Raw genomic sequence first — 12,569 nt, 5'->3', positions numbered from 1 at the left:
TAAACCATTCAGTGTTCCCATGTTCTGTTCGAACAACTGCCTCTTGGTCTATGTACAGGTTCCTCATGAGCACAATTAAGTGTTCCAGAATACTCATATTTTGCAATGTTGTCCATACATAGCTTGTCATGATCCACATAATCAAAGGCTTTTGCATAGCCAATAAAGCACAGGTAAACATCTTTCTGGTATTGTCTTCTTTCAGCCAATATCCATCAGACATTAGGTATGATAACCCTTGTTCCACATCCTCTTTTGAATCTGGCTTGAACCTCTGCAAGTTCTCTGTCAATAAGGAGGCTAATATAAGACTATGAAGCAGCTGATGTCCTGGTACCTCAGGTATGGCTTTAAGAGCATACATACTTGCATCTACAGGATACCTGCCTCACAATTTATGTGATTATCTTCCATGAGGGGCCCTGTTAGAACATATAATTAGTACATTGCACCCAAATGCCACAGCACAGTAAACTGAACAACATAAAATATACTGATGTTATTCTTGTTGTTAAGATACAACATGCAAAAAGCAATGCATCTTATAAGATATAAGAGTAATTTTAAGAGCTATAAGAGTAATTCTCAAAAAACAAACAAACAAACAAACAAAGAGTAATTCTCCACCCACAACCTAGGACAGCCAACCACTGTCTGGGGGTCTGAGTGTAAGGCTTCAGTAGCTTGAGCTTCATATTGTAAATCCCTTAAAGTTAAACTACTATTATGAGAAGAGTCAGGAATTTGAAAAAACAAACAAACACCAGCATTCAGTGTGAAGGAGGGCACATAAATCCATGTGGTTCTGCAAGACAGCTCATTTCATTTGGGTCATCTCCTCTGCTAGAAGATTAATTGCTCTTTGTATGATGTTTAAGGCATCGGCTGTGTGTATTGTAAGGGCCTGCACTTCTTGCTCAGTAACTATGATACCACCTTGGGGTGAGAAAATTCCCAAGGGGTAAAACTACCAAGGAGCCCTCTTTATACCATGTTGGTGTTTAAACATATTCCAATCAGCAGACGTGCTGGCCAAGTTTTTACAACCCATCCAGGAATATATGGAGTTTTCCATGTGCACCTACTAGTTTAGTTATGTGGTAGGTAAGGCCAACTATGTGTCCCACATGTCCACAACATGCCCCAAAGCACAGGATACACACTGTTATGGGTCTGAGCCTGCTGGTGACTCCATTTGGTATCATGCGTCTGTCTTTGAGTAATGTCACAGAAACCCAAGGGCACTCATCCTACCCTCTGGCCCTTCTCCAATTCCGGAGACTCAATATGCAAAGAGGCTTTTCCCCACAATTTCAACTTGTAAAGCCATAGCCAATCCAAACCATCCTACACTGACTAGCCCAGTCATGATCAGGTCTGGTTCACTTGCTCAAGAACTAAAATCTTCAAAAGGTTTCAAGCATCATTAATTTGAGATTGTGGTAGTTCCAGGCAACAAGAATCATTCATGTGGATGTGTTGACTGGGTGCATGTTTCATGATAATCCAGATGTACTACTAGGTGGCAACTCGGAGCACACCCAACAGTTGGACTCATTGATCACTGTTTCAAACATGGTAACCCATTCAACACAGATGTTTCCAGTGACCTAAGCTAGGGATGGAGTCCTGGGCTAGCACTGTGGGTTAGGGCACTGGACTGCAGTCAGTTTGAACCACAAGGTCAGTGTTTCAAGCTCACCAACCACTGCTCGGAAATGCTATACAGGGTCATTATGGGTCAGAACTGACTTGACAGCACTTAATAACAACAACAACAAGCTTAGGATGATAAGACAACAAACATAAAGAAAAAGGCAGTGGTAAATCCCACCCACCTTCCAATGTAAACTAGCACCTAGTCAATGGCTAATACCGTGGCTACTTTGGGGTCATGACCTGGCCAGGTATACCAAACTTGCATACTCTTAGTGATGGACACCACTAAGGGATTCATATGGAACACTCACAGGCCATAATAATAAAATAAATCTTCCCTCTAGTACACTTGATGCTTCCATTTGTGTCACGGTCACCTCAGGGGGCCACTGTACTATGACCCACAGAAGAATCACTAGGTTGGCATCCGAGCCTGGCCTCAGGGGGGCCAACAAAGCACACCATTGCTTCATGGAAGAAAAGGTCCACAGTCATGTAAGGGTTTCAGGTATAATGGCTATGGTGCTGGCAGCAAATGATTGTTTTGGGGGCCAAACATAGGTCATAGCAACTCATCTTTGATGTGGACCTGCAATTGTAATAAAGTATCTCCAACAGTGGCAGGTGCCTCCAAGGGAGCAGGGCCTCCAGGCCTGGGCCACTGCCTGAGAGTCTGTACTACATTCCACAAAAAGAGTGGGTATCCCTCCTCAAGCCTTTCTGCAAGAAACATTCAACCATCCCAGCAACCTGCAGTTTAGAGGGCACATGGAACTTCCATGTTATGCTCAAGTTCTTGGTTCATTGTTGCACCTTAGGTCTGGTGAAGTGAGTTCCTTGGTCACTTTCTATTACCTGGGGATGCCTGTATGTGACACACAGGTGGCGCAATCGCAATCTGGCAATGGTGACCTGATTTGCATACCTGCTAGGGTAAACTTGCACCAAACCAGCCACAATGTTGACACAAGTTAAAGCACAGTGGGCTCCTTGTGACATTGGCATGTTCCAATAAAATCGATTTGCCACTGTTCTAGGGGAAAGAGTCCCTTTTTCACATTGCCCAACCCCATTGGGGATCACTGTATATTACAGTGAGAACACAGGATGTGTGTTTTGAAAGCATCCAGCACCTCTTCATACGTCAGTGGCAATCCCCATCATTTTGTAACTTCCCACATAGTCTTTTGGCTGGCATGTAGGAAATTGTTGCACAGCCCTCCCTTGACATCAGAAGCAGGGACTTATTTAAGCCAGCATACTCTTGCTAGGGTATCTGCTTCATCATTTCCTGGGGGATACTAGAGGAACATGGGTGGCAACATAATATAGTACAACCTGCTTCTTCTGTCCCTCTGTTCGTAAGTCCACTCATAATATTTGTCCTCATGCTGGTCAATGCTTCACTAGCCAGTCATTCATTGACCACCATGTGGAAAGCCACAACATTTGACCCTTAAAAACAGCCTGTCTCTACAAATGGCCAGGGAATCCTTCTTATGCATGACAACAAGCCATACTGCATGTGGTAATGAAATCGCTCCTTGAGAGTCAACTGCTTCTACAATTCTAACAATGTCTTCCTGGAGTGGCCATCCAATTTGTCCCCGTCCACGCCAGCAGCCAACCGATCTACCCACATCTGCATCCATGTCACCTTCAGAGGCCCTTTCCCTTTTCCACCAGAGGCAGGCGTAGCAACTACTGCTCACACCCCCTTCCAGGCGTGCACTGCCTGGGAACCTTGGCTTCCTCTAGGTCTACTACAGTCTGAATTAACTAGCTAATAGGGTGCCCCACATGTGGAGACAGAACAGTCACTGTTGTGTCATTGAGTCAGTCCCAACTCAGAGCAACCCTGTATAGGGTTTCCAAGGAATGGTTGGTGAGTTTGAACTGCCAATCTTGCAGTTCACACCAACCTTGTGGTTGAGTGCATATCCTACAGTGCCATTGTTGTTGTTGTTGTTATGTGCCATGGAGTCGATTCCAACTCATAGCGACCCTGTACAGGGTTTCTGAGGCTATAAATCTTTACGGGAGCAGAAAGCCTCATCTTTTTCCCGCGGAGCAGCTGGTAGTTTCGAACTGCTGACCTTGAGGTTCACAACCCGACTCGTAACCACTACGCTACCAGAGCTCCTTGTTATTGTTGTTAAGTGCTATCAAGTTGGTTCCAACCCATAGAAACCCATATAGGGTTTCCCAGAAGCAACTGGTGAGCTCAAACCATCAATCTTGAGGTTCAAACCATCTTTGCAGCCCAACACATTAACCCACAGTGCCACAGCAGGACTTTGTCGGGTGTGTTTTAACTGTCTTTTGAGATATGTTGTTGTTGTTGTTAAGTGCCTTAGAGTTGGTTCTGACTCATAGTGAACCTGTCTAGTGTTTCTGAGGAACAGCTGGTGAACTTGAACCACTCACCCTGCAGTTCAAACTGACTTGGCAGTCCGGCACATTAACCCACAGAGCTACAGCAGGACCAGGATTAGGGACCCAAAATACACTGAGGACACCATTTGCAGCACCATGTCCCACATGCCTGCTATAAACACTTCCTCATCTGGGTCATGCGAAACCATGTTATACATAGCATTTTTCATACCCAGTTCCCATAGGACTTGCTGTAACTCAGCATAAGTTTGCCACCATCTGGGGGAAGAAAATAAATCCCCAGACTTGGGCCCAACAGGCCGCACAGCCCCATTAACCATTCCAGCAAGGAATGATTGCCTGCCGTAGCCCTGGCATTCTGTAAGCTCGCTCATTCGTAGGGAAGGATAAGAAGTCACAGATGCCAACTTACTCATTTCCCCTCCAGACAGGAGAACACCGTCCACCCCTACGTCCCATAACTGGAGTAGTCATGCAGCCATCGACTTTGATGGCTTCTTCTGGAAATAGGTGCCCATGTCCACTTGTATGTATGGGCGTAATGTGTATATGGGCGTAATGTGTATATGGGCGTAATGATTGTCCCACAGAGACTCAGAGTTGTTGTGTCTTAACCATTTGGCAAACACCTGGCCAGACAGAAAGCTGCAGCTGCCCCTCCTCCTTTTTCACTACTTCATATGCTGTCTTCGGGAAGGGGCACAAAAGTGACTACCAAGACCTGCTTGGAGAGCACTGCTACCTGCTGCTCTAACAGCTTCTTAGCTTCCCCAAGCAGCACTCATGGAGTTTTCTTGCTCCATCTTAGCTGTCAGATTCCACACCTGAGCTTCAGCTCACAGCAATCTGAAGTCTTCTGCAGTACTGTGAGAAACAACCACCCATGGTGCCAGCTGTGGTCCTAGTCTCTTTCTTCTTGAAAGAAATCGCCAATGAGCACAAAGGCACCTGGAGATCCCCAGGCATTTCCCCTACTACACTCTAATCGTGGGGCAGTGCACAAGTCTCCAACAAGTCTCCACAGAAGCCGGCACAGATGTGGCAGGCCACCCCAGGAGTCCTCCACTAGTCAGAAGTCTCTACTCCTGCATCTATTTCAGACTCAGGTGAATCCTACTGACTGTGCCAATTGTTTTGTTACAGGAGCTCAACTCCTGGCAGGTTCCCTTTTGATTAAGAGAGGTTGAAAAACAATGGGGGGGGAGGGGTCACAAAGGGGATTCATACCATTTAATTGTCTCTGACAGCTGCCAAGCATCTCAAGAATCTGCCTGGAGGAGAATCTATACCACTTACCAGTCTTGCCTGGGCTGATACAGGTATCAGAACCAAGAAGGCAGGTGATCAACTGTTACATGATTAACTTACATAAGTGGGTTACATGATGCAGGTGGTACTCAAGGCAGATGGGGTAAAGCTGTAAACAAGGCCACTTAAAAGGCCACTTGCAGAGTAAACAGGGCCACCTACAAGGCCCTTAGCAAACTACTAGATTATTAAGAGGCTATTAGGAGGCTAGTACAAGATTATGAAGAGACAGATATCCTGGTGCCTCAGGTACAGCCTCAAGAGTATATATACTTCCATGGCAGCTTGGATCCACAATCAATATTCATGGAAGCAGCAATCAAAGTTAAGTATCGAATTCCGCAAATCTGTTGCAAAAGATCCCTTTAAAGTGTTAAAGAGCAAAAGTATTACTTTGAGGACTCAGGTGCCCTTGACCCAAGTCATGGTTTTTTTCAATTGCCTCATGCATTTGAAAGTTGGACAATGAATCAGATCATAGAATAATTGATGCATTTTGAAGTAAGGCATTGGAGAAGACTGTTGAAAGCATGAGAAGGAGGAGCAAATCTGTTTTGGAAAAACATGGTCTGATTGCTCCTTAGAGTGAGCCTTGGGAGACTTCGTCTCTTGTCCTTCTGACATGTTAAGAGGGACCAGTCACTGGAGGACATCATGTTTGGAAACGTGGAGGGTCAGAGAAGAGGAACCTCCTCAGTGAGATGGACTGACAGTGGCAGCAACAATGGGCTCAAAACTAACAATTGTGAGGATGACGCAGGACTGGGCAGTGTTTCATTCTGTAGTACATAGGATTGTTGTGAGTCAGACCCAACTTGATGGCACCTAACAACAAGAAGCAGAAGAACAAACAAGTCTGTCTTGAAAAAGAATTTCAGCTGGAATGTCCCTTAACAGCAAGGATGGCAAAACAAGACTTTGTCTCAGGTACTTTGGACATGTTATCAGGAGGAACTGGCCTGTTGAGAACATCATCCTTGTTAAAGGGTCAGCAAAACACAGGAAGACATTCATGACACAGTGGCTACAATGGACTCAGACATTGCAAAAATTGTGATGATGGTGCACTGGCAAGTGTTTCATTTTGTTACACACAGCATCATGACGAGTAGAATCTGACTCAGTAGCACATGACAACACAATTATCAAATGATTGTGAGCATCCTTTCTTGTTACCTGGCTGCTTAATGTCCTCTTTGGTGAAGGTTCAAAACATATTATACAACCACTGTTGGTGCCTTTGTTCATTTTATGATTGGGTTGTCTTTTTGTTGTTGAATTGTTGCAGCTTTCTATAGGCTTTAAGTATTAGACCTTTATTAGGTATTTCTGAAGATTATTATTCCCCAATCTGTAGTTTGTCTACTTACTCTTTTAATAGTCTTTTAATGAGCATGTTTTAAATTGTTATGAGGTCTCATTATCTATTTTTTGTTCTTCTATTCATGCATCTGTTCTTATTTTTATAAAAGATTAGGCACCATAGTTTTCTTCCAGGAATTTTATGGTTTCAACATTTAGGGCTTTGATGAATTCTGAATTCATGTTTGCGTATGATATAAGTTGTTTCCTTTTTCTTTTGGTGGATAATACATTTCGCCAGCACCATTTATTAAAGAGACAGCTTCTGCCCCATTGAATGGACTTTTGACCCTTTGTGTTTATAGATGTTAAATGCCATTGAGTCAGTTCTGACCCATAACGACCTGGCATAGGATTTCCGAGAAACAGCTGGTGGGTTTGAACTTCCAGCCTTGTGGTTAGCAGTCCAATGCTTATCCTCTAGTGCCACACCAGGACTTTTTTGTCTCTGGTATACTCACAGGTATTTTATCAATTTGGGATCTGTTGTAAATGGCATTACTTTCTTGATTTCTTTTTCAGAGTCTTTTTGTGCATCGCTGCCTAATTCTATTAGTTCATTAGGTTTTTTTGTCGAATCTTTAGGGTCAGTGTGGCGCTGTGGGTTAATACGCTGGACTGCAAAGTTGGTTTGAACAAGGTCGGTGGTTCAAGATCACCAGTCACTCCTTGGAAACCCTATACAGTGTCGCTGTGGGTCAGAACCGACTCGACAGCACTTAACACGCACAAGATTTAAGCTCATGTCATCTGCAAATACAGTTTTGTTTCTTCCTTTCAGATTTGGATACCATCCATTTCTTATTGCTCTGGCTAGGACTATGATTAAGCATTGTGCTGTAATAATAATGATAGTGATAATGGGCATCCTTAACCTTGTTCCCATTCTCAAAGGGAAGGTTCTCAGCCTTTTTCCATTAAGTATAGTGTTGGCTACTGGTTTTACATATATGCCCTTAATTATATTGATAACTTTTCCTTCTATTCCTATTTTGCTGAGTTTTTATCAGGAGGATTGTAGTTTATTGGATGCCTTTTCTGCATCTGATATGATCACTTGGTTCTTTTCCTTATTTGGTGGATTACAGACTCATTTTCTAATATTTCATCACCTGTAATCCTGATATGAATCGTACTCGACTGTAGTGGGTAATTTAAGTTTCTAATGTCTGTTGGCTAGAATTTTATTGAAAATTTTGCATCTATGTTCATAAGAAACATTGGTCTTCTTGTTCTACTGGCCTTTTATTATTTAATGTCCTTATTTCATGTAATGGCTTTATTTAAAGTCTATTTTCTCTAATATAAATATGACCACCTCTGCAATTTTGTTTGTTGGTTACATGGAATATTTTCCGCCATCCTTTCATTTTAATCTGTGTCCTTTTGTCTATGGTGTGCTTCATATAGACAGCAAAGGATCATTTTATTATTTTTATTCCTGACACTCTGCTTTTTACATTCAGATCATTTACAATTAAGGTTATCACTGAAAAAAAAAAGTCTACCTCATTCATTTTGCTTTTTGAGCGCTTTGTATCTTTTTTAAATTTTGAGTGCTTTGTATCTTTTTTGAAATTCTCAGTTTTCTGTTTTTCTTTGTATTTGGCTGCTTTCTTGTGATAAGCCTTTGTTTTCTTACTTCTGAGGATTTTTTTCTTAGTCCTGGTGTGGCACTGTGGGTTAATGAGCCAAACTGCAAAGCTGTTTAAACTGCAAGGTTGGTGGTTCAAGCTCACCAGCCGCTCCTCAGAAACCCTATTCAGGGTTGCTATGGGTTGGAACCGACTTGACGACACTTAACAATAATAACCAGCACATATATAAAGGCACTCTGGTAGCGTAGTGGTTACAAGTCAGGCTGCTAACCTCCTAGTCAGCAGTTTCAACTACCAGCCGTTCCATGGGAGAAAGAAAAGGCTTTCTGCTCCCATATAGATTTACAGTCTCAGAAACCCTATGCAGGGTCGATAGGAGTTGGAACCGACTCAATGGCACACCACCACCACATATATAAGGGGTCTTACATGGAAAATGCATATTATGAAAAAAAAAAAACTACATATGCATTTTAAATAATTTTTGACCCAAAATAAACTCATATTAACTTGTTATGTGTAAACAGGATCTACTCTGAGGCACTAAGTAGGCTAAGACATCAGTTTGAAAAAGAGCCCTTAGCATAGCAACATAAATTCTTCTTAAATTGAGGCAACAATAAACATCAAATTTATGGTGAAGTTTGGGTGGAAGAATGGTGAAATCACTGATGTTTTATGAAAAGTTTGTGGGAACAATGCCTGAAAGAAACCAGAAATTTACAAAGGAGTAACTCATATATGAAGAGACGAGACGATGTCAAAGATGAAGATCACAGCGGCAGACCGTCCACATCCATTTGTGAGGATATTAATCTTGTTCCTGCCCTAATTTTGAAGAGGATCAACCATTAACAAGAAATAATAGTCAACATCATAGACAACCTCAATTGGCTCAGTTTATACAGTTCTGACTGAAAATTAGAATTCGGTTTGAGGAGTGTCAAAATTGTTGCATCCAAGGGAGCTATAAACAAAAGCAAAACCTTTAATGAAAATTTTAAATACATGGGATCAAGATCCTGAAGCATTTCTTAAAAGAATTTTAACAGGAGATGAAACAAGGCTTTACCAGTATGATCTAAAGACAAAGAACAATTAAAGCAACTGCTGCAAGAGGTGGAATTGGTCCTGTCAAAACAAAAGTGGGCCAGTAAGAGCAACAGTCATAACAGTAACTGAAGTTGCTGAAATCATTTTGCTTGTTGACTTTCTGAAGAAAATTTAGAATACACTGTACATAAGTATCTTTGTGTTTTACACATTCATAATTAATAATAAATCTATCTCTACGTTATAACTGGCCACAAACTACCAATTGGGTGTTTTTTGAAACAGGAGTCTACTATCATATGCATTATTGAGATAACATTAATTATCAGGAGTTAATAAGAACACTTATATATAGGTGCAAATTTAATTTTATTAAACCTTACAATGAGTGCTGTGGCACCATCATTTTCCACTGTGTGACAATTCATTGGCTGGCATCTGAATACAGTACTTCTTTTGAAAGATACACAATGGGAACTGACAAAAAGGCGAGAAACTAGAGCTTAGTGATGTTTGAGGGCAAAAACTAAAACAAAAGAATAAGATGCTTAAGACCAATTAATTTTAGGTTCCTTAGTCTCTAACTCTAAAATGGTTAAGTTGTAAGCAATAATGCTGCTCTTACAGTGTACAATAATGGTTAGTATCTCATCTGGCCCACCCAAGTCGGAAAAATAAATTACCTGAATTTATCTGTAAATTCAGCCTAAGTTTTCTGCTGGGCAATATAATTTTAAAGAGCTACATTTAAAATATAATTTAAACAATTTTCTCAAATCACAGTAAATATGGGGGGGTGGGGATGTCTCTAAAATAGTACACATTAAAATTATCTCTTTACTGGTGAGCAACTGTTTAACTTCAAAATCATAAAGGGCACTAAATTATCTTTTGCTGACTCAGGTTTATGTTCCTATCAGATTTACAGATGAGAAAATGACTATTTTAAAATCTATATTTCACTTATCTTTAAAAAGTAGACTGGTAGGGCAATTACTATCCCCTCCTCCCCCCAAAAAATTGGTCAGTAGGGGAATATCTAAAATTCAGCAGGCCTCAACAAGACATTTTTGTAGACATGTACTCAAAACATACATGTGAACTCCAGTCAACACCATGGTACAATATACATTGACACAAATCAGTATAATTAGCTCAGGAAGTAGTCAATTTTCTTATCTGTGATTTTCAGAAACAGAGTTAAATATTTTATTCAGTCTCACAATAATTCTGAGAATATTTCTTTAAAAAGGCTTTATCAGTATCTGAGGTTACATTAATTAACTAATGCCCTTTAAAATAAAATTATGGACAATTTTGACCTGTTGAACTAACTTGTATTTTAGTACCTCCCGATGGCATTTGAGGAAATGGCAAACTGAAAAGTAAGGATTATATCCTAATTGACATAGGCATTTCCGTTATCCAGATTTTAGAATGGTTCTAAGTTACCAATTTTTAGTTGTGGAAAATACTATTTAAAGAAATGCCTGTCACATTAGAGTTGCACAATTCACATTCACCTGTAAATCAGGTGAGGTGGGCCTTACTTTAAAGAGCATGGAAACCCTTTTCCACATCCCCCCAAAAGGAGAAAAGAGTAAATCGCTTAAAAATCCAACTGCTCGTCTTTTATCCTGAAATTACTGACACCAACCCATGTAAATTTTCTGTACTTGTAAAGTTTTCAGTTTCAAAAAAGTAGCTTCTACATGTATAATTATTATACCACAGATCAGAGGCAGTTGATTCCAAAACATTGATGTTGGATTTCTTGAATAGTCCAATATTCAATCAAATTTGCCCATGGTAAGTTATATATTAAAATATCCTGATTAAAAGATTGGTGAATATCCAGTTATATCTAATCTGTCATTTTCCATGGCAAAATTAAATTTACAACCTGACAAAGAATTGTTTTATAAAAAAATTGAACCTCAATTATTTAATCAAAATGTCTGTTATTTATTTACTACTCTTCATTACAAGCTCTTTATTGAAAAAACATAAAGGTAAATCTAACGTGACTATTTGTAATGATGACTCCTTAAATACCATTACATCAACCCTCAGAGTAAAGCGTCAACAGAAAAACCGAAGTGAGTGATCCAGCTCATTAAACTCACAGATAAACAGAATTTTTCTTAAATCAATAAGAAGCTTTTTATTCAGAACAATTTCATTAAGACATTTGCAGGGCAAATATGCCATCAAAAATTTTATTCTGAATAACAATAAAGTGCTGAATGATAATTACCTGAATCTTTTTTAGTACGTTTCATTTATCTTTTAAGTTAAAAGAGCCCTTTCTGTGGCATTAGCAAAGCTGTTAACAGTTTTAAAAAAGAAAAAAAAAAGCTAACTTTTAGTAAGGGAATAGGAAGCACTGCAATCTTTTGTGTTTAACTATGGTGACAAATAATTGAGACCAAAGTAATTCATGCAAGTTATTTTTAAAGGTATACTTAAGCTTGAAGAAAAGAAAGAACACTGTTACTGACCTTTGATACTATGGCAGTAAATTGCATATTAAAATACTTTAATTATCCTAGGTCTGGCTTGGCAAGCATCATGCCACTGACATGCTTTAGCTCTTTTTGTAACTAAAAGTGATTTGCAGTTTCATTACTGAATATTTCAATGTGACTCATTAAGCTGTGTGATAAACTCTGAGGTGAAATTTAAGCAAATTCTCTACACCTAATCAAACCATCAGCACAAGCAGGACAATGCTGGAGCAGCATAAAAGGTGGGTCACTTTATAGACGCTTCCTTGAACTGCATGATATATTAAGATGACAGACCTAAATTTCAACTGGGTTAATGAGTTAAAATAGATTTGTTTCCCAATTTTAGCACACAATAATTTCAGTGGATTAGAGAAAGAATCTCAGCTGTGAAGGGGAGAAAAAAAACCTTGAGCTCAGACAGTTAACCAACCTGTACCCCTGAAAACTGTCATGCTACACAGTATTTTCATAAAATGAGCTTTGTAACAAACGTTAAAAAAAAAATGTGTCTTGAGTTGAAGTTGACTAACTGCTGCATAGAAAATATGCTAACATACAACAGTCAAGTTTAAGCCGGTGCATAGAGAAGATAAAGCACTTATGGTAACTGCAAATGGTAATAAGTCCATAGAGTTTGTACAACCTAGCAAGGGTCCATAAGGGGGGAAAAACTGTTAAGTAG

This window comes from Chrysochloris asiatica, unplaced genomic scaffold (assembly GCF_000296735.1).
Source record: "Chrysochloris asiatica unplaced genomic scaffold, ChrAsi1.0 scaffold00143, whole genome shotgun sequence".
Lineage (NCBI taxonomy): Eukaryota > Metazoa > Chordata > Mammalia > Afrosoricida > Chrysochloridae > Chrysochloris > Chrysochloris asiatica.
Note: the sequence above shows the minus strand (reverse complement) of the source record.